General features: G+C 42.9%; 1 protein-coding gene and 1 long non-coding RNA gene across 4 annotated transcripts in view; one reads left to right on the forward strand and one right to left on the reverse strand.

The window, feature by feature from the left end:
- RAB30 (RAB30, member RAS oncogene family) overlaps positions 1-27,716 on the reverse strand; it is a 100,670-nt gene that overhangs the window by 61,992 nt on the left and 10,962 nt on the right. The window lies entirely within an intron of this gene.
- LOC145524508 (uncharacterized) lies at positions 22,862-27,520 on the forward strand. The gene is made up of 2 exons (XR_014067614.1): positions 22,862-22,976; positions 23,462-27,520. It is a non-coding gene; the product is annotated as an uncharacterized LOC145524508 (long non-coding RNA).

The raw sequence follows: 27,716 nt of genomic DNA on the forward strand, positions 1-27,716 counted from the left end.
AAAAATGATTCCAGTGAAAGGAGAAAAGACTGGAAATGAAGCTCACTCTGAAGGCAAATGGGAGTCTCAGCGATGCTCTCTTGGGAGGATCATCAAGGATATTTATACCCAAAGTCCATTAAAATGGCTTTCTCACAATCTATCCATGGAGAAGGACAGGAAAAAAAATTTTTTTTCCCTACTAAGTTACCTGAGGATGAAATATCCAATGTTGTATCTCACAGAGAGACATAATAATATGGTTTTGATGTATTTTTCCAAAGGAAGGAAACTCAGCTTGCTCTAGGAAACACATTTACCTTGAATTCTTACAAGACACAGAGCTGAGACAGATGCAGAACAAAGGTTTTAGATGACAGACCTGGGATATATCTTGGTGAGCTGAGTGACAGGTCAAATCTAGCCAAATTTATCTCAGCATCTACCATCTACTGAGAACATACGATATGCCAAGAGCTTAGCAGAGTTTATCTCATTTGATCGTCACAACCTCACTGGGAAGCTGAGACCCAGGGAAGTCACTTGTTCAAGGTCACAAAGCAACTCAATTAGCAACCCAGTTTGCTAGGTTGAACCTAGGTTTTCACATTTAAGTTTCAACTTCAAATAAGATTTCTTCAGCTGCCAGAAACTAACATTCAAAACCAGAATCTTCTTTACTCTCATGCCATCTCTCACTCTCAGAGAAGTGCCATTCAACCCCAATCCCTGGGGCATATGAGGGTATCAACACCTTAGAAAAAGGATTTGACCAGACTGATTTCATTCATTAAACACTTGGGGATCCTCTGACAGCTGCCAAGAAACCTTTATCTGCTCTCAAGGGCAAATTTGTCTTCAGGAGTAAGCTCCAGGAGGATTCTCTCTGTGACTCATGCCCAGCTTACCTTTGTTTACCTCCCCATCAGTAATTAACGACTTTGCAAAGGTCAAGTTCTGCCATTGTAGATGGGGGTCCCTTATCACAAAGACTGCCGAGCAAGACCCCTTAGCCAGCCTGTTCCCCACCTGCAATTTTCTCTCATCCTCGGGGCCGCTGAGATTTGATGGGTGTATGTAGCTGAGAGAACAGCACAACCAGCCCTAGTGCAGAGTAATAGACAACGGAGCAGTCCCGAAAGACAGCCAGAGAATTTTAATGAAAACCAGAAAGCTCCTAGCCCTCAGTCCAACTACAGTCCAGGCCTGCCAGCCCCTCCCCCTGTGGCCGAGAATCCCTGAGCAAGCTTCATCCCAAAGAGCAGGGAAGCATTTTGTATTCAGCAATGCCTTCCATGGCAGCCACTTTCCAGGGTCATTTAGGTGAGAGGCAAGGCACATGCTAATTGCAACAGGACCCAGGGACCCTGAGAAACACAGGGTGTGGCAGCAGCAGGTCTGAGCCAAGAGATTATGAAACAGTCATTTGAAAAAAATAAATAAATAAAAGCCTCTTTCCTTCTGCCAAAGCTGTCTGAACACAGCTGCATACAAGGCTAGTGAGGAATCTTAACAAGCTTAAAGGGACCGTATTTCAGATACTGGAGAACCAAAGGGGAAGAAAGGGATATTTTGATCACTTACTACATGTCAGGTGCTCTGATTTCATTTGACTGTGAATTTGACTATGAATGCCATTTGACTATGACTCCACCTTGACTATAAGGTGGGAATTATAAACTGCATTTAACATAAAAATACTGACTCGGAGAGGTTAGGTAGCTTGTCCAAGGCACATAGCTGGCAAGTGGGGGAACTAAGACTCAAAGTTCAATATGGGTGAGGTTCATCAGAAATAAACTCAACATCCTGATTTTTCCTGTTTAATAAAAAGAAGGATCATTTACTGAACATCAGCTTTGTGCCTGGAAGTAAGCTAAGATTTTTATATACACCATAACATCAAATCCTCACAGCAACCAGATAAAAGTCTTTATTATCTCCATTTTTGATGAGGAAACTAACACTAGATGCTAAGTAACTTGGCCAAGGTCATGACACTACCAGGATTTGAACCCAAATCTATCTATTTCTAGAGCCACCTCGCTCTTCCATGTATTAACAAAACACTCATCCTAACAGCCTGCAGGCTTCCCTGGTGGCTCAGATGGTAAAGAATCTGCCTGCAATGCAGGAGACCCGGGTTCAATCCCTGGGTTGGGAAGATCCCCTGGAGAAGGAAATGGCAACCCACTCCAGTAGTCTTGCCTGGAGAATCCCATGGACAAAGGAGCCTGGAGGGCTACAGTCCACGGGGCTGCAAAGAGTTGGACATGACTGAGTAACAAATACACACACAAAAGCCTACAGAGGGGAACCACAGACACCATCTCGCTAAGCAACAAGTTGCAGAGACAACTGCCCACTTCTTAGCATGTAACTTACATTCTAGGATTACCTTTCAGTTCCTCCAAGCGCTCCTCAGAATCGTGACTCTGGGAAGGGTGACAGGGTTGCTTCCCACGGACCGTGGGCTCTGTTGACACTTCGTGTGTGAAGGAGAAGGCCACCACCACGACGGTGTACCTGTGACACCAGTGCCTGTAGAACCCGACAGCTCCTTTCTTCAGGCTCTGCTCCACAGGCCCACATACCTCACGGCAACCCTCCTCCCTCCCCCATCAACAGCCCACAGGCCTGCTTTATATTCCTAACAGGAGACCATTGCCTTCTCTTAGAGCAACTGTGATTTCCCGAGGGAGACTGCTGTCTAGACAGAGCATCCCAATCCATCTTGATGAGAGATGGGCCACACAATGTCAGGTCTGCTCATTTCGTTTTTGGGGGGAGCCTGTGTTCAGCAGCCCAGGGAAGGCCCTTGGCTTGGCGTCTCTGGGTTATCAGACCATCACTCTGTACCACAGCCAATGGGCAGGGTTGGAACTGTCTTCCCAGCCCAGCAAGTGTTACCTGAGGGGAGTCACAGGGGTCTTAAACCCAGACTACAGGGCACACACTCACAGGCATACCATACAAGCAGTTCCATTAACTGGGCTGAAGCTTGATACGGCTCTTTCCCATGTGTTCATAGCTAAGCACCGGGCTGGGAGGAGGACTGAACGCCTGATACTGCCAAGGGCTGTGGCAGGTACAGTCACAGTCACAGTCACTGTCTTCATTAATCTTCACAGGTTAATAGGTAGATGAGGTAGATAAGATGGCTATCACACAGATAAGGCACCTGAAGCTCAGAGAGGTGCCGTGCTGTGTCCCAAGTCACACAGAAAGTGGTAAAGCTCAGATTCGAATGCATTTTCAATAGGACTCTCAATGTTCAGTCGTGAGGCCATGCATTTATTCCTCAGGCACGTACTGAGCCCCTTCTCTGCACAGCTATCGTGTCTCCTGTAGAAGATCCGACTGCTAACGTGTCACGCTGGTCCAGTCACCAAAGAACTTACATCCCGGGAGGAGACAAGAAGAGGTGATCCGAAAGAAAGGTGCAGACAATAAGATCAGGACCTCAGATGAGTGATCAGGGCAGGCTGCCCTGAAGAAGCGGCATTTTAGCTGAGACCTGAAAGATGAGGAGGAGCTGGGCATTTGCAAAACTCGGAGAAGAGTGCAGGCAGAAGGAACGAGAAGGGCCAGCACCAATTGTATGTAGGAAGAGGCTTGGCATGTCTGTAAAACAAAGCACACCAGGGACCAAGGCTGCGTGAACAAACATTTGAGATAAGGCAGGGCCTTGTTAACCACAGAAGGGAGTTTGGATTTTGTCAGGAGTTCCCTGGGAAATTAAAGAGGAGTTTTAATAAAAGGAGTGCTGTGATCTGATCTGTGCTTTAAAGAGATGATTCTGGCTGCTGTGTGGACAGAGAGCAGAGAGGAGCCAAGAGTTAGGAATCAGGGGAGAGGTGATGGTAGCTTGGACCAAGATAATGGTAGTAGAGATGGATTTTATATTTGGAGATAGGACTTAACAGACTCACTGATGGACTGTAGTGAATAAGGAAGGAAACAAACTCCTGGGTTTCTAGCTTCAACAACTGGGTAGATGATAGTACCGTGTATTATGAGAAAGACAAGAGGAAAAAGCAAAATGCTCACAAGATAGCCATGCTTTTTATTCTTATCACATCAAGAAGGAAAAAAAAGTAGACAAGTAGACCCAATTGTGTTTGTTCAGGAAAAGATGTGAATTAAAGGCTTGAAGCTACTTAACCTGGTAAAGAGAAGGTGTTGAGGGTGAAAGTGGAAAATAAATAGCTAGAATCTGAAAGGTTGATTTAGGAAACAGGGGTTCCACTTACTTCCTGGGACATTCATCACTGCCACACCAGGGCCAATGGATGGAAGGGAGACTCAGGAACAGAATTCAGTTATAGGTAAGGAAGGGCTGTCTTGTGGTCAGAAGTGTGGAAAGTGAAATGAGGTGCCCAGGGTGATGACAACTTCCCTCTCACTGGAAGGGGTTAAAGAATAAATGACCCCCTGGTTAGATGGTTAGTGGATTCAATAACTGGGTAGGCAAATCCTTCTAAATCTAAAATCTTTTCAAAGCCTAGAATTCTGTGGTTTTAAGATAAAATATTTATTAATCTGATTTTCAGACTTGGAGTTTGCCCAACAGGGCAGAGCTTCCTGGTATGTTCCACCTTCTAGAAGATAAATAAGAACAATATTGGCTTATGTCATTCACTATAAAGTGATTCCTAGTTTACTTTTAAGTGTCATACAAGATGATGAAAGGCTTTCTGTATAAGCAAAAGGCACAAGCTACAGAATCAGATATCCTACATTTGTAATTTATTAGCTCTGTGACATCAGGCGATGTATTTAAATCCTCTAAGTCTTGGTTTCTCTCTTTGAAAAACAGGAAAAACAATGCCTGATTTAGGATGTTTGTTGTGCAGACCCAAGTCCAGCATCTCACACGTGATAGTAAGATTAATAACAATAACTAACATTTATTGAGCGATTACTATATGCTAGCATGTGCTATGTGTTCTAAAGATATTTTTTCCATCTAATCCTTATAACAACCCAGAATGTAGACATTTATTATCCCTGTATTAAACATTAGAAAACATACATAAGAGGTTATGTAACCTATCCAACCCTGGAGAAGGTAATGGCAACCCACTCCAGTATTCTTGCTTGGAGAATCCTATGAACAGGGGAGCGTGGTGGGCTGCAGTCCATGGGGTCACAAAGAGTTGGACACAACTGAAGCAACTAAGCACAACCTATCCAAGAGTCATACAGCTAGTAAATACTCAAATTAGGGGGGAAAAAAACAAGTAAATAAACAGACTTCAACAAAAGTTGAAAGAAAAAGACAAAGAAAATCATATCTCCATCATTTGAAAAAATGTAACCTACTCTTGCAGACTTCCCTGATGGCTCAGCGGTAAAGAATCCATCTGCAATGCAGGAGATGCAGGTTTGATCCTTGGTTCGAGAAGATCCCCTGGAGAAGGAGATGGCAACCCACTCCAGGATTCTTGCCTGGGAAACCCCATGGACAGAGAAGCCTAGTGGGCTGTAGTCCATAGAGTTAAAAAGAGTCAGCCATGACTGAGCCACTGAGCACGTGCAATCTACTGTTAAATTTCACAAATAATTCAATTAATTTAGTAAATATTTATTGAACATGTAAATGCATAATTGAATGAATAAGGGATTCCAACAAACACGTATTGAGTTCCTACCAGGTGAAGGAGAAGGGGGTGGCAGAGGAAGAGATGGTTAGACAGCCTCATCGACTCAATGAACACGAATCTGACCAAACTTCAGGAGAGAGTGAGGGACAGAGGAGCCCGATGTGCTGCAGTCTATGGGGTCTCAAAGAGTTGGACATGACTGAGCGACTGGACAACAACGACAACAACCAGGCACAGCATCAAGAAACTAAGGTTACAGAGAATTTACATTAATTTAATGGAGAAGGAAACGGCAACCCACTCCAGTATTCTTGCCTGGAAAATCCCATAGACGGAGGAGCCTGGTGGGCTACAGTCCATGGGGTCGCAAAGAGTCAGACACGACTGAGCAACTTCACTTCACTTCACTTCACTTCAACTGAGAGTTTGCTATTAAAACCACAGTCTTCAAACTGCAGATAAACTGCCAACATAATGACCCATATTCCATGAAAAAAAGTCCTGAAAAAATATCCTCATACAGACCAAAGGAAGCTAGGATTACTGTTGTTCTTTCTTTGGGAAGTCAAAACTGTTAAAGAGACAGAGCAATAGGCAGAAGCACACAATAAATGGAAGCCAAGTAAAGAGGGAGTCCCAGGCAAAAGAAGAGTAACACTGCCAAAGGAAGCAGAAATCTCAGAGGACAAAGGTTGACTTAGGAACTTGGGGTGTTCTGATGAACTTCACTAGAATTGTGGGGAAAGAAACCAAACCGCATAAGGCATTTGGAAGAATGGGTTAAAGAGGAAGGGGAGGCAATCTTTTAATGTGTTTCTGTGCTTAGTCGCTCAGTCGTGTCCGACTCTTTGCAACCCCATGGACTGCAGCCCACCAGGCTCCTCTGTCCATGGGGATTCTCCAGGCAAGAATACTGGAGTGGTTTGCCATGCCCTCCTCCAGGGGATCTTCCCAACCCAGGGATCGAACCCAGGTCTCTCACATTGCAGGCAGATTCTTTGCTGTCTGAGCCACCAGGGAAGCCCAAGAACACTGGAGTGGGTAGCCTATCCCTTTTCCAGAGGATCTTCCTGACCCAGGAATCGAACTAGGGTCTCCTGCATTGCAGGTAGTTTCTTTACTGTCTGAGACATCAGGGAAGCCCAATCTTTTAATAAGTTTGGGGATTAAAAAGAAAGGGAAAGTGACTTCCCTGGTGGTCCAGTGACTAAGACTCCCGCTCCCAATGCAGGGGGGTCCAGCTTCGATCGCTGGTCAGAGAACTAGATTCCACATACTGCAACTAAGATCGAAGATCCCCCCATGTGCCACAATTAAGAGCCACAGCAGCCAAATAAATAAATAAATACTGGAGGGGAGGGAAAGGGAGAGAATAGCAGCCTGATGAGGCGAATCAGAAGGACCACTGATAAGTACAGAAGGTTAAGGAGCAGGAGCCAAAGGAAAGGAGAAACTGAAGACGAAAGGTAGATGAAGGAGATGGAAGAAAGAAACAGCAAGAGGACTAGACCCAAGGGAGACAAAGAGGAGGGACAGAATGCATAGGGAAAGGCTACCCTTGGGAAAGGTGAAGTCACCTTCTGCTCTGGGAGAGGAATCAAGGAGGAAAGACTGCTGTACGGATATTACGAAAGAGACTCTCATCAAGCTGGATGAATACAGAGTGATCAAGTTCTATAACACCATTTTGAAATCAATAGCAAAATGATACTGATTTTCTTGAGCCGCTCAAAAATTGGTACTGAAAAAGACAAATATCATTTCGATATCAGTTCTGTATGGTTAAAAACCAGGCTTATTGAGACATGCTTATATTCAGTTTCTTAATCTGGGTACTGTTACTCTGATGTGTTCTCTTTGAAAACTTCATCATGCTATATGCTTATGCATGCCCTTTTCTGTATGTGGGCTTCCCTGGTGGCTCAGATGGTAAAGAATCTGCCTGTAATGCAGGAGACACGGGTTCAATCCCTGGGTCAGGAAGATCCCCCGGAGAAGGGAATAGCAACCCATGCCAGTATTCTTGCTTAGAAAATCCCCCACACACAGGAACCTGGCACGCTACAGTTCATGGGGTTGCAAAGAGTTGGACACAAATGAGCAACTTTCATTTTTTCTGTATGTATATTATACATCAATGAAAAGTTTTTATAAACCAATCATTAACTTAGAATTACCACTCCTGTACTCTGTTCAGTTTTTAAAAGAGTAACTCAGCCTCAAACTATACATTCCTTCTGAAAGGCAACATTCCTTACCATTCTTTTAGATCTGCCATAGTACTAAATTCAAGACTAGATACACAATAGGTATCTAATAAATATATGTTGATGTGACTGGAAGAACTTTAGTACCAGATGTTCAGACTAAATACAAATCAACATACAGGAAATGCACCTTTAGGACTGTAAAATCTTGCAGACCCTACTTTAGCCAAGTGATTACACTGAACATCACCAGTAATGGGATAAACTAACATTATTTGTCTCCTCTTGTGAAGCAATGGGAAGTACACAACACCAGCTATTTAGAATTCTTGCCCAAAATGGCTAACTTAAATATAATCATGGAGAAATAATTAGATAAACTCAGATTGTGAGATATTCTTAAGAAAACAGGCCTGGTATCTTAAAGATATCAATGTTATAAAACAAAATAAAAGAGAAAGAGACTTGTAGATTAAAAGAGACTTAAAAAGAGAGAAAGACTAAAGACACATACCTAAATTTAATGTACAGTCCTTGATTAGCTCCTAGAATTAAAAATAATAACTGTCATCAACATTATAAAATTAACGTTATTCATGTTATCTGGACAATAGGGGTTTGCAAAAATGCCTGCACTTGCTCATGCCCTTGAGCAAAATGACTTTGCAGCATCTCTCTTCAAAAGGAGCTTGTGACTTGCTTTGGCAAAAAGACTGCAACACAAGTTATGCTGTGCCAGCTCCAAGCGTGAGCCTCAGAAGGCTTTGCACACTTCCACTCTCTCTCAGAATCCACCTGTGTGCGTCAGATAAGTCTGGGCTGAACTGCTGGAAGCTGAGAGACCCTCTGGATCAGAGACCCAGTCATCCAAACTGAGGCAGCATAGACCAGCCAGCACCTAGTGGATCCAGCACGGATTGCAAGTGTCGAGGGGGCCAGTCAAGGTCAGCTGAGCTTGAGCCACATTAGATGAAGCACTCAGCTGACCCGCAGAATTATGAACATTAATAAATAGGGGTTGTGTGAAGCCACAAAGTTTTGGTAGGATTTATTATGCAGTGAAAGGTAACTGATCGAAAGTGAGATTTAAATATAGACTGTATATTAGACAATATGCAGTCAACGTAAGTTTCTAGGGCATGATACTGGTATTGTGGTTACACAGAAGGTTGTCCTTAGTGATAGGACAGGTGATAAATACTGACATATTTAGAAACCAAGTATGATGATGTCTGCCCCCCAAACATAAATCTGTGCATATAGAGAAAGCAAATGTGGCAAAATGTTAATAGTAAACCTAAGAGTTTTCTTTAATGTTCTTTGCACTAATCTGTTCATTTGAGATTTTTCAAAATATACAATTATACAAGAAAAATAACCCACCTATCTCCAGAACATGGTGATGCTGAGTATTTATCTGGGAGCCCAGCATACCACCTAGCAGTGAACAGATTCTTCTCAACTCTTTTTCCATTCTACCCCCACCTACCCCTTTGTACTGATAATGACTACTGTTTCTGAGGCTTCCCCGATGACTTAGCAGGTAAAGAATACGCCTGCAATGCAGGAGACACAGGAGATACGGTTCAGTCCCTGAGTGAGGAAGATCCCCTGGAGAAGGAAATGGCAACCACTCCAGCATTCTTGCCTGAAAAATCCTAAGGGCACAGGAGTGTGGTGAGCTGCAGTCCATGCGTGCATGCCTCCGGCCATGCTAAGTTGCTTCAGTTGTGTCTGACTCTTCGCCACCCAGAGGACTGTAGCCCTGGTGGGCTGCGAAGTCCATAGGGTTGAAAAGAGTCAGACATGACTGAGTGACTAAGCACAATTGTTGCTGAAAAGGGAGGCAGAACAGAAAGTAGAGTAAACCAGAGGTATACTCTGGTAGAGTTAAAAGAAAGACTCATTCATAGTTAAGAAATGTTTAAAAGTAGCAAGCAATCACTGAGGTTTTCTCCCTGATATAATCAGAAAAGAAAAAAAAAATCTGTGGCAAGCTGGCTAGAGCATGAAAAGAGAAAAAAAAGTTTTGGCAAGAACCATGGGCAGGTCTTTGAATTATTTTGTGTTAGAAAACAAATATTCATGTGTTTCTCTATTTTAAGGGATTTCTCCAACGCCTACAAATGAAAAGAGAATCTTGTATTACATCTCTTCTCCCTGAAAATCCCTCAAGATTCTTACCAATAGAGCGGAAATCTGTTTTTTTAGTATTGGATGAAAGCCTCCATTATTTAATTTGAATTTTCCTCCAAGTGATATGCAGCAATTATTAACGCTGTGTATTGACTTACATGAACCAACCCAAGGGCCTAGGTTCAAAGGATATGGTTTTCTAAGCTAAAATTCAAGGACCTTGGCTTTCCTGTGCCTTAAGTTTGCTTACAAGGAACAGCAAACAAAGCCTGCACTGTTCCTCATATTAAAAAAGTAACCTAGGTGGAGCAATTAATTTTTTAGAACAATCTCTACAAATCTATTAAAATTTCTATGACTTTAAAAAGCTCCAACCAAGCATTCCCAGGACTTCTATTGTCAGGTGAGAAAAACACTCAACTTATATAAGAGAGGAAAGAAAATGTTTCAAGGTACTGTACCTCTAATGAGTTGGGTGTTCTCATCCATCAAATGTTCAATGCAGCAGAAATATTTGTTAAGGCATTATTTGACTCAAAGCCAAATCCATGCCCACTTTTTCTTATACAATCCCTGAGCTCTCTAGCCCACAAACCCCAGGATGTCTCAGACTACAGTTTGAAACTAGCACTTGAGGTTCAAATGGTTGTGCAAAAGGAAAAAGGGACCATATACAGAGAAAATCTTCCAGTGGTTCCACAAACTTGATCCAGAGAAAACCACCAGGCTGTCACATTTTCAAGGGAACTTTTATGTTCAAAGAGGAGTCTGTGCACATTAATTCTCAAAATTGTTCATCGACACTGTGAAGACAGCTGCTGAATGACAGGCTTTCCTGGCCCACATCTGCATATAAGTACATCTGTCTGGTAGAAGGACTAGACAGCAGCTGACCTGGGTGCGGGTCTGGTTCAGCCACTGAGTCCCCACTCACTGGTTACTGAAAGTGTTAACTGCTTAAAGCATAGATTGATTGATACGATCATTGATTCATTCATTGAGAAAACATCTATTGAGAAAATTTTGCATGCCAAACCTAGAATGGGGAAACACAGATGAAGGGGATATGGTGCCTCGTCCCTTCCCACAAGAAGCTCATAAGCTAACAGAGATGCATAGTACAAACACTTAGGCTGGAGTAGAGATCTCTGAACAGGTTAACCACTTGAGTCTGGGCATTAATCCAGGCTCTTCCACTTGGCTGGATGACTTTGGGCAAATTTTATTTAATCTCTCCAAGCTTAGTTTCCTGAGCTATAAAGTAGGAATGGTAACCATACCTCTTACATTGAGTTATTGTCAGAATCAAATGGGATGATACATATTACTATCTGTGTTAGTTGCTCAGTCGTGTCTGACTCTTTGCAACCCCATGGACCGTAGCCCACCAGGCTCCTCTGTCCATGGAATTCTCTAGGCAAGAACACTGGAGTAGGTTGCCATTTCCTTCTCCAGGGGATCGTCCCGATCCAGGGATCGAACCTGGGTCTCCCATATTGCAGGCAGATTTTTTACTGTCTGAGCCACAGGGAAATCCAATATATAATAAATTACTACGCATGCCAATAAACTTTCGATAAATGTTGGCTATGATTACTATTCTTTATTATTATCTGGGTAGTTGCATTATACATCTTTTTGGGTCTTTTATGACCTTGAGATTATAATTAGCTTTGACCTGTAATAAAAAATTTAACATCTCTGGGTCTTTATCTGTTAAATGAAAGGGTATAGCTAAGGGATCTTAAAATTCCTTCTAGCTCTAGAATATTAAACGGCTCTATGGGACTTCTCTAATGGTCCAGTGGTTAAGAATCAGCCTTTCAATACAGGGGATGCAGGTTTGATCCCTAGTTGGGGAACTAACATTCCACACGCCTTGGAGCAACTAAGCCCAAGAGCCACAATTAGAGACCCCGTGCGCTGCATAGTGCAACAAAGATTCTGCGTGCCGCCACTATGACCTGACCCAGTCAAATAAATAACAAATAAATTTTAAAGTATATTAAAAAAATTTTTTAAAGACTCTATGATTGATCTTATATGATTTCGTATGTGCCTCAGTATCACTGCTTAGATAAACTGGCACAACAAACAACAGTCAAATAAATCACCTTTGTCTGGTGACTGAACCTTTTTTCACTTCTGTTCCTTTAATCTCTTAGCCTACCTATGCACATATGGAATGTGCACAGGAATGAGTCCCCAGAGAGGAAAAACAGGTAGGTCCAGGGAAAGTCAGGTCGCTATCCTCTTCCTTTAGGCTAGGTGAAAGGGAAAGTATTAGTCACTCAGTCGTGTCAGACTCTTTTTTTTTTTAATTAGTTTATTTACCTATTTTTTAACTTTACAATATTGTATTTGTTTTGCCATACATTGACATGAATCCACCATGGGTGTACATGTGTTCCCCTTCCAGAACCTCCTCCCACCTCCCTCCCCATCCCATCCCTCCGGGTCATCCTGGTGCACCAGCCCCAAGCACCCTGTATCATGCATCGAACCTGGACCGGCGATTCGTTTCACATATGATAATTTACATGCTTCAGTGGCATTCTCCCATGTCATCCCACCCTCGCCCTCTCCCACAGAGTCCATAATACTGTTCTATACATCTGTGTCTCTTTTGATGTCTCGCATACAGGGTTATCTTTACCGATTTACTAAATTCCATATATATGTGTTAGTATACTGTATTGGTGTTTTTCTTTCTGGCTTACTTCACTCTGTATAATAGGCTCCAGTTTCATCCACTTCATTAGAACTGATTCAAATGTATTTTTTTAATGGCTGAGTAATATTCCATTGTGTATATGTACCACAGCTTCCTTATCCATTCGTTTGCTGATGGGCCTCTAGGCTGCTCCCATGTCCCGGCTATCATAAACAGTGAAGCTTTTGCACAACAAAGGAAACTATAAGCAAGGTGAAAAGACAGCCTTCAGAATGGGAGAAAATAATGGCAAATGAAGCAACAGACAAAGAATTAATCTCAAAAATATACAAGCAACTTCTGCAGCTGAATTCCAGAAAAATAAACGACCCAATCAAAAAGTTGGGCCAAAAAACTAAACAGACATTTCTCCTAAGAAGACATACAGATGGCTAACAAACACATGAAAAGATGCTCAACATCACTCATTATCAGAGAAATGCAAATCAAAACCACAATGAGGTACCATTTCACGCCCGTCAGAATGGCTGCTATCCAAAAGTCTACAAGCAATAAATGCTGGAGAGGGTGTGGAGAAAAGGGAACCCTCTTACACTGTTGGTGGGAATGCAAACTAGTACAGCCACTCTGGAGAACAGCGTGGAGATTCCTCAAAAAACCGGAAATAGAACTGCCATATGACCCAGCACTTCCACTGCTGGGCATACACACTGAGGAAACCAGACTTGAAAGAGACACGTGCACCCCAATGTTCATCGCAGCACTGTTTATAAGAGCCAGGACGTGTCAGACTCTTGTACGACCTCATGAACTGTAGCCTGCCAGGCTCCTCTGTCCATGGGATTCTCCAGGAGAGAATACTGGAGTGGGTTGCCATGCCCTCCTCCAGGGGAATCTTCCCGACGGAGGGATGGAAACCCAGTCTCCTGCATTGCAGGCACAAAATACAAGTGGCAGAGGTGCAATGAATGAGTAGATTCGTTCATTCGCTCGCACAATACTGAAGGAAGATGGCCCTCCTGTGCTCCCAGGGCACCACGATTTGTCCCGTATGCCACTCCCCACCCTGCCATCTTATCTGCCTGCATCAGCAACGAAGCTGATTGCGTGCTGAGACTTTGTCATGCCAACTTTGCATCCTCAATCCCAACCCAGTACCTGCAATGTGGCAGATGCCTAACGACTTAATAATTAACTAAAATTCATACTGCCCTCAGGAACAAAACCATACATTTGCAAAGTGACTAGGCATTTCGAGGTGCGAGTCTAAACCTCTCAGGATCCTTCACAGAAGGTCACTAATCCAGTAGTGTCAAGAAATAACTGTGTGACCTGGGGTAGGGGGGGAGAGGGAGGATCATTTCAGTTTCCTCTTTTAAAAAAAATATTTGTTTATTATTATTATTTCTTTGCATTGGGTGTTAGTTGCGACATACCAGATCTTTCCTCTCAGGCTCTCTACTTGTGGCACAAGGGCTTTAACTGTCCCGAGGCACATAGGATCTTAGTTCCCCAACCAGGGACCAAACTCAAATCCTCTGCATTGCAAGGTGAATTCTTAACCACTAGACCACCATGGAAGTTCCTCAGTTTCCTTTCTGATAAAATGAGCATTAGATCACAGGTTGGCAAACTATGGCTCCTGGGCCAAACCCAGCTCAGCTTATGGTCCCCTCCAGCTTAGGGTGATTTTTACATGTTTTTTAAAGGGTTATAAAAGCAAATAAAGAATAATATGTATCAGAGAACCCCTAAACCTATGTGGTTCTCTACACCTAATATGTTTACATTCTGGCCCTTTACAGAAAAAAGCTTGCTGACTCTGGATTAGATGTGACTAACATACACACACACACACACACACACACACACACACACACACACACACACACAAGGTCCCTTTAAGCCTGGACATTTTTGCATTCTCATTCTGCTTGATCAGCCCCATCCGGGCTCCATGCACCAAGCATTCCCAAGTCTCAACCAGTACACACAGCGGGAACTCAATTGTCCTTTGTCTAACTGAATAAATGGATTCTGCATAGTAACCCTAAGAACTAAATCCCCCACCAAAGGGTAAATTGGGTCAATGTGTATCAAATGAAGCCCTAATAGATGTCCCCAGCATCCGCTTGCCACAACAAGGTGACGGAGCAGCAGCTCTACTGGCTCTTTGGATGACAGTGGCATCAAAACTGACCCAGAGCTCAGATAACCAGGATTAAGACTCACCTTGCTCCACCAAACAAAAATTACATTTAGCCATCCCCTGCACAAACCCCTTGGATAGATTATAAAGCTATCGAGAAGTAGCTATCGAAACACAGATCATCTCAACAGATAATCTTAATAGCCATGGACCCAAGAGAGGAAATCCCACCCAAAATGAAGCACACAGAAGAATTTAGCTCACCACATTCTGTTTCTCTTTCCCTCTGTTGTTAAGGATACATAATACCAAAACAAGGAATTCAAACATCTATGTCAGGGCAGCAAGCCAAGGAAAGTCTAGAATATATGATCCTATTAACACTAATGGAAGTTGAAGCAAGCTAACAGAGACAATAAAGCCTGCCCCCGCTCTCACTACATGTACATTTCCAAAATAAACAGCCAGCAATTATTCTTTTTATGTTCCTTTTCTGTACACCCATAAATCACTCCTGGGTATATACCTCTTGCTGATTTTGAAGTATAGGTTTCTGGTTTTTCTTTTTTCCTACCTTGCCTTCCCTCTTCTTGTTTCTGGATGCTTACAGAGGACCTTCCTGAATGGGCCTGGGGGTGCTTTTCTATGGTCCCTCAGTTGAGCATCCTCAGTACACGTGCAGTACATGCCAACCACCACCTCCTTTATCAGACTGAGCCTTAGGAATTACCAAATTGATCTGGTGTTTCTGCCCTCTCCATTCTCCTCTAAAGAAGCCGGTTGGAGCTCTCCCTTATCCCAGTTGGCTGAGAAGTCTAAAGGTCTCCCACACCCAGTGACGCAGTGGACTCATACATCTCACTCCCACCCCTAGCCCCCAGTACCATGCTCCCAATACACTGAGCTGGAAGCTTAAAAACAACAACAACAACCTGTATATCTCAAAGCTTATTTCCAGAAACCAAAGGACAGAAGAACAGCTTGAATTTGGATTATTTTCCTGACTTATTAGGTAAGCTTTTTCCAATAGCCAAGACAGACAGTCAGACACTGACCCACTGCCAACCTCTGCATGAACTTCAAAAAAAAAAATCCCATTCCTTCTCAGAGTTTTGTTATTCTCATGGGTTTCTCAACCATTAAAAATGGGTTTTGGTTGAAAGGTTAAGAATCCAACACCTCGGATTATATTATTGGAGCTCTGTGTGCCCCGCCTCCCCTGCCCCTAAGGAAGAGACCTGCAATGACTGTTCTCTGATTCCAGGAGCAAACAGCCTCACCTATATTTTCTGCAAATGCCATCACTGTAACCCCTGCTGAGGGACCCAGGACAGACCTGAGTACCTATTCCTGGCTCTTCTCCCTGCTGAGCAGGGAATCCAGACTAGATCCAGACCATCTGCTAGGGCCAAAAGAAAACATCACTTGGTTTAAAAAAAAAAAAAATCCCTGAAAAGCATCTAGGTAATTAATGTACAGAAATGTAGACTCCCTCCAACATAAGACAAATCTAATATCTACTGATTTTGCCTCTATAAAAGATTTTGCAGGCTATTCATTAATATTTGCATAGAGAAAAGAGACGCACATGTCCCTTTTTAAACATATTTGTCTATTTGTCTGTGCCAGGTCTTAATTGCAGCATGAAGGATCTTAGTTCTCGAACCCGGGCCCCTGTATTGGAAGCGTGGAGTCTTAACCACTGGACCACCAGGGAAGTCCCCACTTGTGCCTTTTGAATGTGACATTTCATAGGAAGTTTAAGGTGATTCAAGTAGGTGTTAGAAAACACAATGGACTACTCAGATATTGCTATTAAGTATATATGGAAAAAAGTGTATATGGAAAAATCCATATTAATGCTCAAAATACACTACAGCTTATTCTTTTAACAGTGCACAATCATCTTACATCATCCAAGCTGGATGAATCACAAGCTGGAATCAAGATTGCCAGAAGAAATATCAGCAACCTCCGATATGCAGATAGCACCACCCTTATAGCAGAAAGCAGAACTAAAGAGCCTTTTGATGAAGGTGCAAGAGGAGAGTGAAAATGCTGTCTTAAAACTCAACATCCAAAATGAAGAACATGGCATCCGGTCCCATCACTTCATGGCAAATAGATGGGGAAATAATGGAAACAGTGACAGACTTTATTTCCTTGAGCTCCAAAATCACTGTGGATGGTGACTGCAGCCATGAAATTAAAAGACGCTTACTCCTTGGAAGGAAGGTTATGGCCACCTAGATAGCATGTTTAAAAGCAGAGACATTACTTTGCCAACAAAAGTCCGTCTAGTCAAGGCTATGGTTTTTCCAGTGGTCATGTATGGATGTGAGAGTTGGACGGTGAAGAAAGCTGAGGGCCGCAGAATTGATGCTTTTGAACTGTGGTGTTGGAGAAGACTCTTGAGAGTCCCTTGGACTGCAAGGAGATCCAATCAATCCATCTAAAAGAGATCAATCCTGGGTGTTCATTGGAAGGTCTGATGTTGAAGCTGAAGCTCCAATACTTTGGCCACCTCATGCGAAGGGCTGACTCATTGGAAAAGACCCTAATGCTGGGTAGGATTGGGGGTGGGAGGAGAAGGGGACGACAGAGGATGAGATGGTTGGATGGCATCACCGACTCGATGAACATGGGTTTGGGTAGACTCCGGGAGTTGGTGATGGACAGAGAGGCCTGGCGTGCTGCAATTCATGCGGTCGCAGAGGGTCGGACACGACTGAGCGACTGAACTGAACTGAACTCCTTAGAAGAAAAACTATGACAAACCTAGACAGCATATTAAAAAGCACAGACATCACTTTGCCAACAAAGGTCTGTATGGTCAAAGCTATGGTCTTTTCAGTAGCCATGTATGGATGTGAAACTTGGACCATAAAGAAGGCTGAGCACCAAAGAATTGATGCTTTTGAACTGTGGTGTTGGAGAAGACTCTTGAGAGTCCATTGGACTGCAAGGAAATCAAACCAGTCAATCCTATAGGAAATCAACCCTGACATTCACTGGAAGGACTGATGTTAAAGCTGAAGTTCCAATACTTTGGCCACCTGATGCGAAGAGCTGACTCATTAGAAAAGAACCTAAGGGTGGGAAAGATTGAGGGCAGGAGGAGAAGGGGCCAACAGAAGATGAGATGGTTGGGTTGGATGGCATCATCGACACAATGGACAAGAGTTTGAGCAAACTCAGGGAGATAGTGAAGGACAGGGAAACCTGGCGTGCTCCAGTTCATGGGGTCACTAAGAGTCGGACATGACTTAATGACTGAACAACAACAGCAAATCATCTTATAAACATGGTACAACCATTCTTACTCCTTAAAGCAGAAATAATTATTTCTTCTTCTTTGTGGACCCACTGAACCCCATAAGGATGTTAATAACAGGACCTATGACCTTTTATTTACTCATGTGTTTACTCTCCTCAGACTTCACTGCTTCTACTACCCTAGACTGTAAGTCCCTTAAAGACAAGGACCCCATCATATTCCTTCTTGAGTCCTCAGTACCCAAGAGACTGCCCAGCACCTAGCAAGTGTTTCATAACACCCAGATGGAAAAGCAAGAGACACAGTAGGTATTAAGAGAGCAGAAACTGAATCTGTCTTATTCATTGTTACCTGGCCTATAAATATTTTTTGAATGAATGGATAAAAGAAATAAAAGAGCAGTGGTATTAGGGCATGAAAATATAGAGTTTGGTTGTGGCATAATAAGTATGATCTTTCTTCAGTTCTAAAACATGTTTTCTTACCTTCTGGCAGCTTATAAATTAGGATGCATTTTGCAATGGATGGCATCTTGGCATTGTGTTATAGTTTACTTGGAACTTTCTCTTCCTTTCTCAGTGGTACACATAAAAGTCTTACATGTTAAAAATAATGGCATTGGGACATCCCTGCCGGTCCAATAGTTGAGAATCTGCTTTGCAATGCAGGGGACTTGGGTTTGATCCCGAGTCGGGGAACTAGGATCCCACAGGCTACGGGGCAACTAAATCTATGCACCACAGCTATGGAAGCCCATGTGCTGCAACTAGGAAAAGCCCATGCATGGAAACAAAGACCCAGCACAGCCAAAATAAGCAAAAATTAAAATTAAAATTTTTAAAAAAAAATAATGGTGTCATAGATTTAGTGAAATATAATCGTTTGATGTGGCTGTAGTAAGAAGTGTTGGAAAGACAACTGTAAAATTGCACTGAATTTTTCACAGGAGTAGAAACAATAAGAGAGGCTGGGCTTTTTAGGGGCTTCCCTGGTAGCTCAGCTGGGAAAGAATCCACCTACAATGCAGGAGACCCCGGTTTGATTCCTGGGTAGGGAAGACCCACTGGAGAAGGTATAGGCTGCCCACTCTAATATTCTAGGGCTTCCCTGATAGCTCAGACAGTAAAGAATCCACCTGCAATGTGGGAAACCTGGGTTCGATCCCTTAGTTAGGAAGATCCCCTGGAGGAGGGCATGGCAATCCACTCCAGTATTCTTGCCTGGAGAATCCCATGGACAGAGGAGCCTGGTGGGCTACAGTTCATGGAGTCAGATACAACTAAGCAACTGAGCACAGCACAAGTGGAGTGGCTATTTCTCTCACAATGGTTGCCCCTGCTCTAAAAGCAGCCCAAAGGCCAGTCTATGCTAAATAACCATCCTTCTGCCTACCTCTGATTGGTCCAGGGCTGGTCACATGATCCAAAGTGAGTCAATCATTACTCTAAGGTTCTTTTACTTGGAGCCAATGAGAGTGTAGAGGCTTCCCTCGTGGCTCAGTGGTAAAGAATCTGCCTGCCAATCCAGGAGACATGGGTTTGATCCCTGAGTTGGGAAGATCCCCGGGGCAGGAAGAAATGGCAACCCAATCCAGTATTCTTGCCTGGGAAACCCCATGGACAGAGGAGCCTGGTGGGCTACAGTCCCTTGTGTCACAAAAAACTGGACACAACTTAGCAGCTGAGGGCACACGCAGGCACCCAGTGGGAGTGCAGGTCAGTCTGTCTCTGGTGTTAGCAACAGTGACATTTAGAGTTCAGGAGCAATCCCTGGCCATGCTCCCTGCCATGTAGGAGAGCATCAAAGGCAAGAGACAGAGCCTTGACATCATTTGAGTCTCTGTGTGGCTCATGTTAGCTACATGCTCACCAAACCCATTTCTTTTTCTTCTTAGGCCTTATTTCTCAGCCTCCTTTACCATTAGGTGGGGTCATGTACTGAGTAATTACTGATAGAATGAGGCCAGAAGTAATATAAACTACTTCCAGACCTGGCTCATGAACACCTGCCACATGAGATCCTCCAAGCTTCTTCTCCATCTGCAGACTAAAAGGAGAGCACTCTGAGATACCCAGAGGAGAAGGGAACTACAAGATGGCAGGAGCCTGGCATGTTATAGAAAGTGGCCTAACTAGGAAAAACTATGTTGAACTGGTGAATAAACAAGAAATAAAGTTTATTTGTGTTAAGCACTGATATTTTGGGGGGATTATTAGGGCAATTACCTGCTTTAATCTTCCTTGGTTCCAGGTATACCCATCCCTCCCATGGTTACATGAAACACCCCACTGTTCTTCCCATAAATTCCCTCTTCACCCAAACTAGTTGGAGCTGGATGTCTTTCCTTTACAACTTGAAGAGCTCTGGGAAATGAACTACAATCATTTGAAATGGCAAGAAGATAGAAGTAAGCAACACTCCCTAAGTGTTTAGGGAACACTAGAAAATTTCTCAGAACAGAATAATAAGTCCAACAAACTAATGGCAAATCACAAGACTCTTTCCAGTGTCCAAGAGCTTCCAGCTCTAAACTCATAAGCCACTTAGAGTGAGATCCTCTCTCCAATCTCCTTTTACTACCAGAAGCACGTATAAAGTTGTAACAGCCATGCCTTAGAGTATATACACTCATCAGTTCACACCCACCTAGAATCCTAGAAAGCAAGATAAACGTCACTTATTACATAGAGTCAGCCCTGCTGTCCCCAGATTTATTGGGAAATGGGTCCACAAGCAACTCCAAGAGGTCAGATAATTACCCTGTGCCGCAGAGCTCTGGGTATGAGAGTACAAGGCTGACCAGAGTTCTCAGAAACAAATATTCAAGACTCAACAAAGCTTAAGGGAGTATTTATAAGACTATAAATGAAAAGATTACAAAAATAAACAGAAGAGTGATGCCATGAATGCCTACATCAGCAAGGAAAAGTTCTGCCTGAACTGGGAGCCAGTGATGACAGAGCATGCATCCTGCTCAGTTCTGAGAAATGTCTCTCAATGAGCCAAGATTCATAACAAGCACTGATGTCTATAAAGCATTCTAGGACTAGTTACAGAGCACTTTTACACTACACATCAAGTAATCTGACTCTCACAAGGACAGTAGGAAGCTGGGATTGTCATCAGTTCTTTATTTACAGCTAAGAACACAGGCTCAGACAGGTCAAGTGCTCAGAGCCCCAGGATTTGTGGTTTGAGCCAAGACTTGAGCTCCCATTTCCTGACCCCACATCCGCTGTCCATTTCGTTGTCCCCCAAATGATGGAACGCCGGGGCAGAGAGGGCCCAGCTGGAGGAGACTTTTCCCAATGCCATAAGATCCATCAACCCACTTGGAGGGTGGTTTTCTTTGCTTCGTGCAGCCATACGTGGGAACTTTCTGGGGGTGGCACTGGTTAAAGGGCCTGGGATAAATGCCTGGTCTGCCTCCAAACTCAGCTGGGAAAATAGTCCCTGACAAGACACCATAGCTTGTGCCCACAGGCAGGCCCTGAGAGAAGAAGGAGCCTGAAGCACGGGGTTAGGAGTGCTAAGGCCTTCGTGTGATCCTGGCAGAACCTCAGAGTCGGAGGCCTCTGAGAACCAGGCCACAAGCTCTCTCAGGATCCTAAAGATAGAATCTGCAGCAAAGGAACTGAATTTACCCTTTGCTGGGATGGGAGAGAGGATCAAATACATAAACTCAGCTGGCCTTAGACAGTTCATGAGCTACCTCTGAGAGGCAAATTGCCAAGATCAAACACTCACATATTACTTGGGAAAGACAAAAAAAGAGAAGGAAAAAAAAAAAAAATCAGGTGGCCTAGTGGTAAAGAATCTGCCTGCCAATGCAGGAGATATAAGAGATGCAGGTTCGATTCCTGCCTCGGGAAGATCCCCTGGAGAAGGGAATGGCAACCCACTCCAGTATTCTTGCCCAGAGAATCCCATGGAAAGAGGCGCCTAGCGGGCTACAGTCCATAGGGTTGCAAAGAGTTGGACATGACTTAGCGACTGAGCACACACACAGGAGCCATTTATCCCTGGCAGCTAGCAGTCCATCACCTTGGAAAGACGACATGGGAAATTGGAGGAGCTGCCCTTTGGGATGTTGGAAAACTTGAAGAGTGGGCCTCTCCTGAATATCACTACTTCCCAGGCAACAAAGATGAGAGGAAGGGCCTTCATCCTGGTGCACTTCCCAAGAGATAGAAATCCAAGATACTGATGAATATGGAATAGGGAAGGGGCAATGGCCTTGATCTGAACAAACTTGGGCTTGAACCATTGCTCAGTGTCTTGTTAGCTGGGACCTTAAACAACTCACAACCTCTTTGAGCCTCAGTTTCAATAAATGTAGAGGATACAACACTGACCTTACAGGATTTGGAAGGGGATGAAGAAAAATTATAAATGTAAACGGCATAGCACATCACCTGATACACAGGAGCCACTCAATAAATGTGAGCTCTTTTTGTGAGCCCTCATAATCCTCATTTCAATTCCTTATTATTGCAATTTTAATACTTGGTCATTCTAATTCTTAGAAATTCACTAGTCAGTAGTCTTGAGAGAATCATGTATACCTTGGCCGTTTTGCTAGTCTTTTTGAAATATAACCATCTGTGATTTTGGCTGTGAACATCTCAAATAACTCTAGACCCTTGGGTCTCTTACTAGTCTACTTCATGCTTCCTAAATTCCCTTAACAAACAAACAAACGAAAAACCCTGCAACCTTATCATCTTTCTCCAACTCGAAAGAGAATCCAAACCTTATGGATACTTGGCACATAGCTGCACCTAGCAACTTAACAATAGTCAAGTTCAACTAACATTCCGTAAGGCTTAAAATGAAGAGTTCTGAGTTCACCAAAGCTTTATAGAGTTCAATCAATACATAGTGTGCCTATGAACATAGGGACAACAGCAAGGATGAGTTTCTTGTGGAGTTCTTCATTATCTTCCAGGTCTTTGGGACCATTTCCTCTTGACATGCTATTATCCAAGTCAGGGTCACACCCGTCCTCTATACTCCAGTCTTTCATATACACCACTACCAGTGCTTTGACTATACTACACAATAACTGTCTGTTTTATGCTTTCTTCACCACCCTACAATCTTCTTTCAGGCAAGAACAGTGTTCTGCCGTATCTCAATTACCAGTACCTACCAACACAGTACCTGGTGTGTATAGACATTGAATTAATACTGGAGGTGTATCAGACTGATAAATAAATAAATAGGGTTTCTAGATGGTTGAATGGCATCACCAACTCAATGGACATGAGTTTGAGCAAACTCTGGGAGATGGTGAAGGACAGGGAAGCCTGGTATGTTGCAGTACAGTAGTTGCAAATAGTCGGATGCGACCGAGTGACTGAACAACAACAGCAAAGATCTGGGAGAAACTTTAGAAATCATCTGTTCTAATACAAGGTCTTCATCTTACAGATAAGGAACCTGAGGCTCAGAGCTGTAAGAAGATTCAGCCCAGGTGGCCTCAAAATCAGCAAGAAGATGACATGTGGTAGCAGTCACATGCCATTTTGACTGTGAGTTCAAAGACAGACATCACTTCACACTCACTCCCAAGGGGAGGCGGTGTAGCCTGCTGGCTTCCCAGGTGAGGTCTTCGGCTACCTGTCTGTCATGTGATTTTGGATAAATTACTTTATCTCTCTGAGTCACAATGGCTACATCTGTTAATTGGGGCTACTAATAACTCCAGAGTTGTTGGGGATATAAAACCTGCCAACACACATTAAGTGCCATGCGTAGAGCCAGCACTATGTGCCAAACAAATGTTTACTGAATGAATCGTGAATGAGTCCTTGTCCAGCATACCACAAGAACCTGGTTTAGACTTTGTACTTAAATCTCTGCCTGCATAGAAGGTGGCTGGATCACCCATAATTACACAGCTATGTACTTGGAATTTGTTTCTTGCTGGAATTAGACCTTAAAGCCAAGTAGCCTCTATAATGTTGTTCACTGTTCCTTTCGCCTTGGTTGCCCTTGCTTCACAAATCTGCCACACAAATTACCCATCTTCTATCACCCAGCTAGTTACATCTTGTCTAAAAAGCTGTCTCTGATCCCTATGATGTCATTAGTCCTTCCTCTCTCACTAATTAATATAGCAGAGGGGTGTATCTGTTTGGCTTTTGCAATTGTGGCAAAATACACACAATGTAAAATTTACCACCTTAAACATTTTTTTTGGCTGTGCCACACAGCATGTGGGATATTAGCTGTGCAACGAGGGATCAAACCTGCACCCCTCACAGTGGAAGCTCAGAGCCTTAACTGTTGAACCGCCAAGAAAGTCCCCCATCTTAACCATTTTTAAGTGTACAACTCAGCAGTGTTAAGTATATTCACATTGTTGTGCAGCCAATTTCCAGAACTTTTTTATCTTGTGAAACCAAAATTCTACACTCATTAAACAACAACTCCCCATATTGCCTCTTCCTCCAGCCTCTGGCAATTATTCTACTTTCTGTCTCTCTGAGATTGATTACTTTAGGTACTTCATTTAAGTGGAATCATACAATATTTGTCCATTTCTGTCTGATTTATATCACTTAGCAAAATGTCCTCAAGGTTTATCCACGTTGTAGCATGTGTTCAGAATTTCTTTCAAAGGCTATTCAGCTTTGAAATACATTAAAGGCTGAATACACTGAATAATTATTCAATGTTCCATTGCATCCACATACTACATTTTGCTTATCCATTCATCTGTTTATGGACACTTGAGCTGCTTCCACTTCTTAGCTATCGTGAATAATGCTGATGTGAACATGAGTGTATAGAGGTTTATCTGTCTTATCTCCTCTACTTAAATGTGAACTTCCCAAAGACAATGAATGAGTCTCAGTCATCTCTACAGTTCTCAAGGTGCCTGACACGTGATGGCACTTAATAAATACCTATCAAGTAAATAAGACAGTTGTTGTTTAGTGGCTAAGTCATGTCCAACTCTGCGACCCCATGCATGGCAGGCTCCTCTGTTCATGGGATTTCCTAGGCAAGAATTTGCAAATGGCAGTATTACACAGCAGAAAAGCAGAGGCTTTGCAGTAGACAGTCTTGATTTCTGGTCTTGGATCTGCCTCTTCCTACTCATATGATCTTAGGCGTGTTGCTTAAACTCTCAGTTTCCTTATGTGGTTTTGCCACAATTAAATATTATAACTTATGTAAAGCAGTTGGCACAGCACTTGGCACACCATAAACTTAAAAAATGTATGCCAGTATTATGATTACAAAGTTATATAATAAAATTAACTTACTGCACATACAAACAGGCCATTTAGTTTTCTGGCCATAACTTTAAAGGCAAAGAGTATGCAGAATTCTGAGAGCAAACAATTCATTACAGGTAACAGTCAAAACAGAAAGACACACACAGCAGTAACAATGAATTTGGATTGGTATCAGTCTACTGAAATCTTGAGCTATTCTGCTACAGGTCTGGATGTTGGAAATTTTGTCACTTCAAAGGGGGTTTTTTTTTGGTGCCTGGGCTGAGTCTGAATTTGATCATTCAAGTTTGAACTTTTTAGCAAACTGATGAGAGAAAGAAATAGAGCTTTATGACTATTTCAGACAGACATATTTATTTCGATCTGTCTCAAAGGAAACTGAGCTCCCCGCCCTACTCCTAGTTCCTCTTGGACATGAATTCCTTTTGAGGTTGCTCTCCAAATTTTCCAGGCCAGAAACATTCCTTCCAAAATCAGCTCTTAGAAAGTAGAGTTCTTAAGTCTTAGAAGGAAAACTTATTGGAGTTTCTTTTTGTCTGCTGAAACAATTAACATTCCTCATGGCTAATTTAAATGGCTCTCTGAGATGAAAATCAGAAACTTGGTTGTGTGGTAGAGGAGAGGGAAGGGAAGAAAAAGAGAAGGTTGTTCAAATGCTAGTGTTAGTCACTCAGTCATGGCGGACTCTTTGCGACTCTGGACTGCAGCCCATCAGACTTCTCTGTCTGTAGGATTCTCCAGGCAAGAATACTGGAGTGGGTTTCCATGCCCTCCTCCAGGGGATCTTCCCAACCAAGGGATCGAATCCGAGTCTCACATTTCCTACATTAGTAGGCGAGTTCTTTACCACTAGTGCCACCTGGGAAGCCCCCTATATGCCACAGGTCAATTTTAATTTGGCTTCCAAATAACAGCTAAGGGCTACTGAATGCCTTCCCCAAACAGGACACTCAAACGACTTCGAGGCCCACCGGGTGAAAGGCGTCAGACTGAGACTTGAAACACAGGGCCTTGTTTAACCCTCACAACAGCACTATGCTCTAAGTATTAATTTTGGTGATGACTGCATGACTCTGTGAACATTCTAAAACAAATGACTGAATACATACAGTTCATGTGAATTTTATCTCAAGAAAGTCATTTAAAAGCCAGCATCATATAAAAGAGTAAATTTTAAGAAATCTCACTACATACACACACGCACACACCCACTGCTACTGCGCTGGTATCAGTAACCATTTTGTTATTTTATATCCTTCCCAGATTCCTTTGTGCAAATTCAAATGTATTTGCTTAACCCCCTACTTCTTTCAAAAAACATCTGCCTTCAGCATCTGCATCAGCCTTCTTTTTGAGGGGTGTGGAGAAACATCTTTCTTTCACTTAAAATATTCTTGGAGATCTTTGCATATCAACACTTAGAGAAATCCTAATTCTTGTTGGTAATTTAATAGCTTTCCCTTTTGTGAACATACCCATTTATTTAACCAGCTTCCCACCGATGCATACTTAGGTGGTCTCAAATCATTTGCTATTAGCAATGATGATGCAATGCTTGTTCTTTCTTCTTAACTTGGTTTCATCAGGTAACATTCTGCTTCTGGACTGAAGGGAGACAGCATCAACAGCAAGAACCTCTTCAGAGTTAGTTGGAACTGGGTCTGCATACAGCCTCTTCTGTCCGTGTGCATGTTAGTTGTTCAGTTGTGTACGACTCTTTGCAACCCCATGGATTGTAGCCCACGAGGCTCCTCTCTCCATGGGATTTCCCAGGCAAGAATACTGGAGTGGGTTGCCATTTTCTTCTCCAGGGGATCTTTCCAACCCAGGGTTTGAAGCCAGGTCTCCTGCATTGCAGGAGGATGCTTTACCATCTGAGCTACTAGAGAAGGCACAGTCTCTTCTGCTGATTAGCTGTTAGCTCCATGACTGGGAAGCTTTCTTTTATCTTCTGAGCTTTAATTTCCTCACTTCATAAAGTAGGCAAAATCCCACCTACTTTATCAGGTTGCTTTTAGGGCTCAATAGGCTCCCACTGGCCAAATTTGGGACAATTTTTTTTTATCAAAAAGCATAAATATGGGAGCAGGGGAGGCAGAAGGTTGGAAATGGATTATAACACATGGGGGTGGGGGAAGAATCCAGGAATCCAAGTGATACTAAAAATAAATAAATAGTAGGGGAGTTGAAAGCTAATCTATCGGGAAAATGCTGGAAAACAAATACAGAACAAAAAAGAAAATTCGAAAATCATTCTTTTACTTATTGCATAGCACAGGGAACTCTGCTCAGTCTTATGTGGCAGTCTAGATGGGACAGGAGTTTTGGGGAGAATGGATACACATATATGTGTGGCTGAGTCCCTTCACTGTTCACCTGAAACTATCACATTGTTAATCAGCTATACTCTAATACAATATAAAAAGTTTAAAAAAGAA

Source organism: Giraffa tippelskirchi, chromosome 10 (assembly GCF_054371585.1).
Source record: "Giraffa tippelskirchi isolate mGirTip1 chromosome 10, T2T-mGirTip1v1.2.pri, whole genome shotgun sequence".
Classification (NCBI taxonomy): domain Eukaryota; kingdom Metazoa; phylum Chordata; class Mammalia; order Artiodactyla; family Giraffidae; genus Giraffa; species Giraffa tippelskirchi.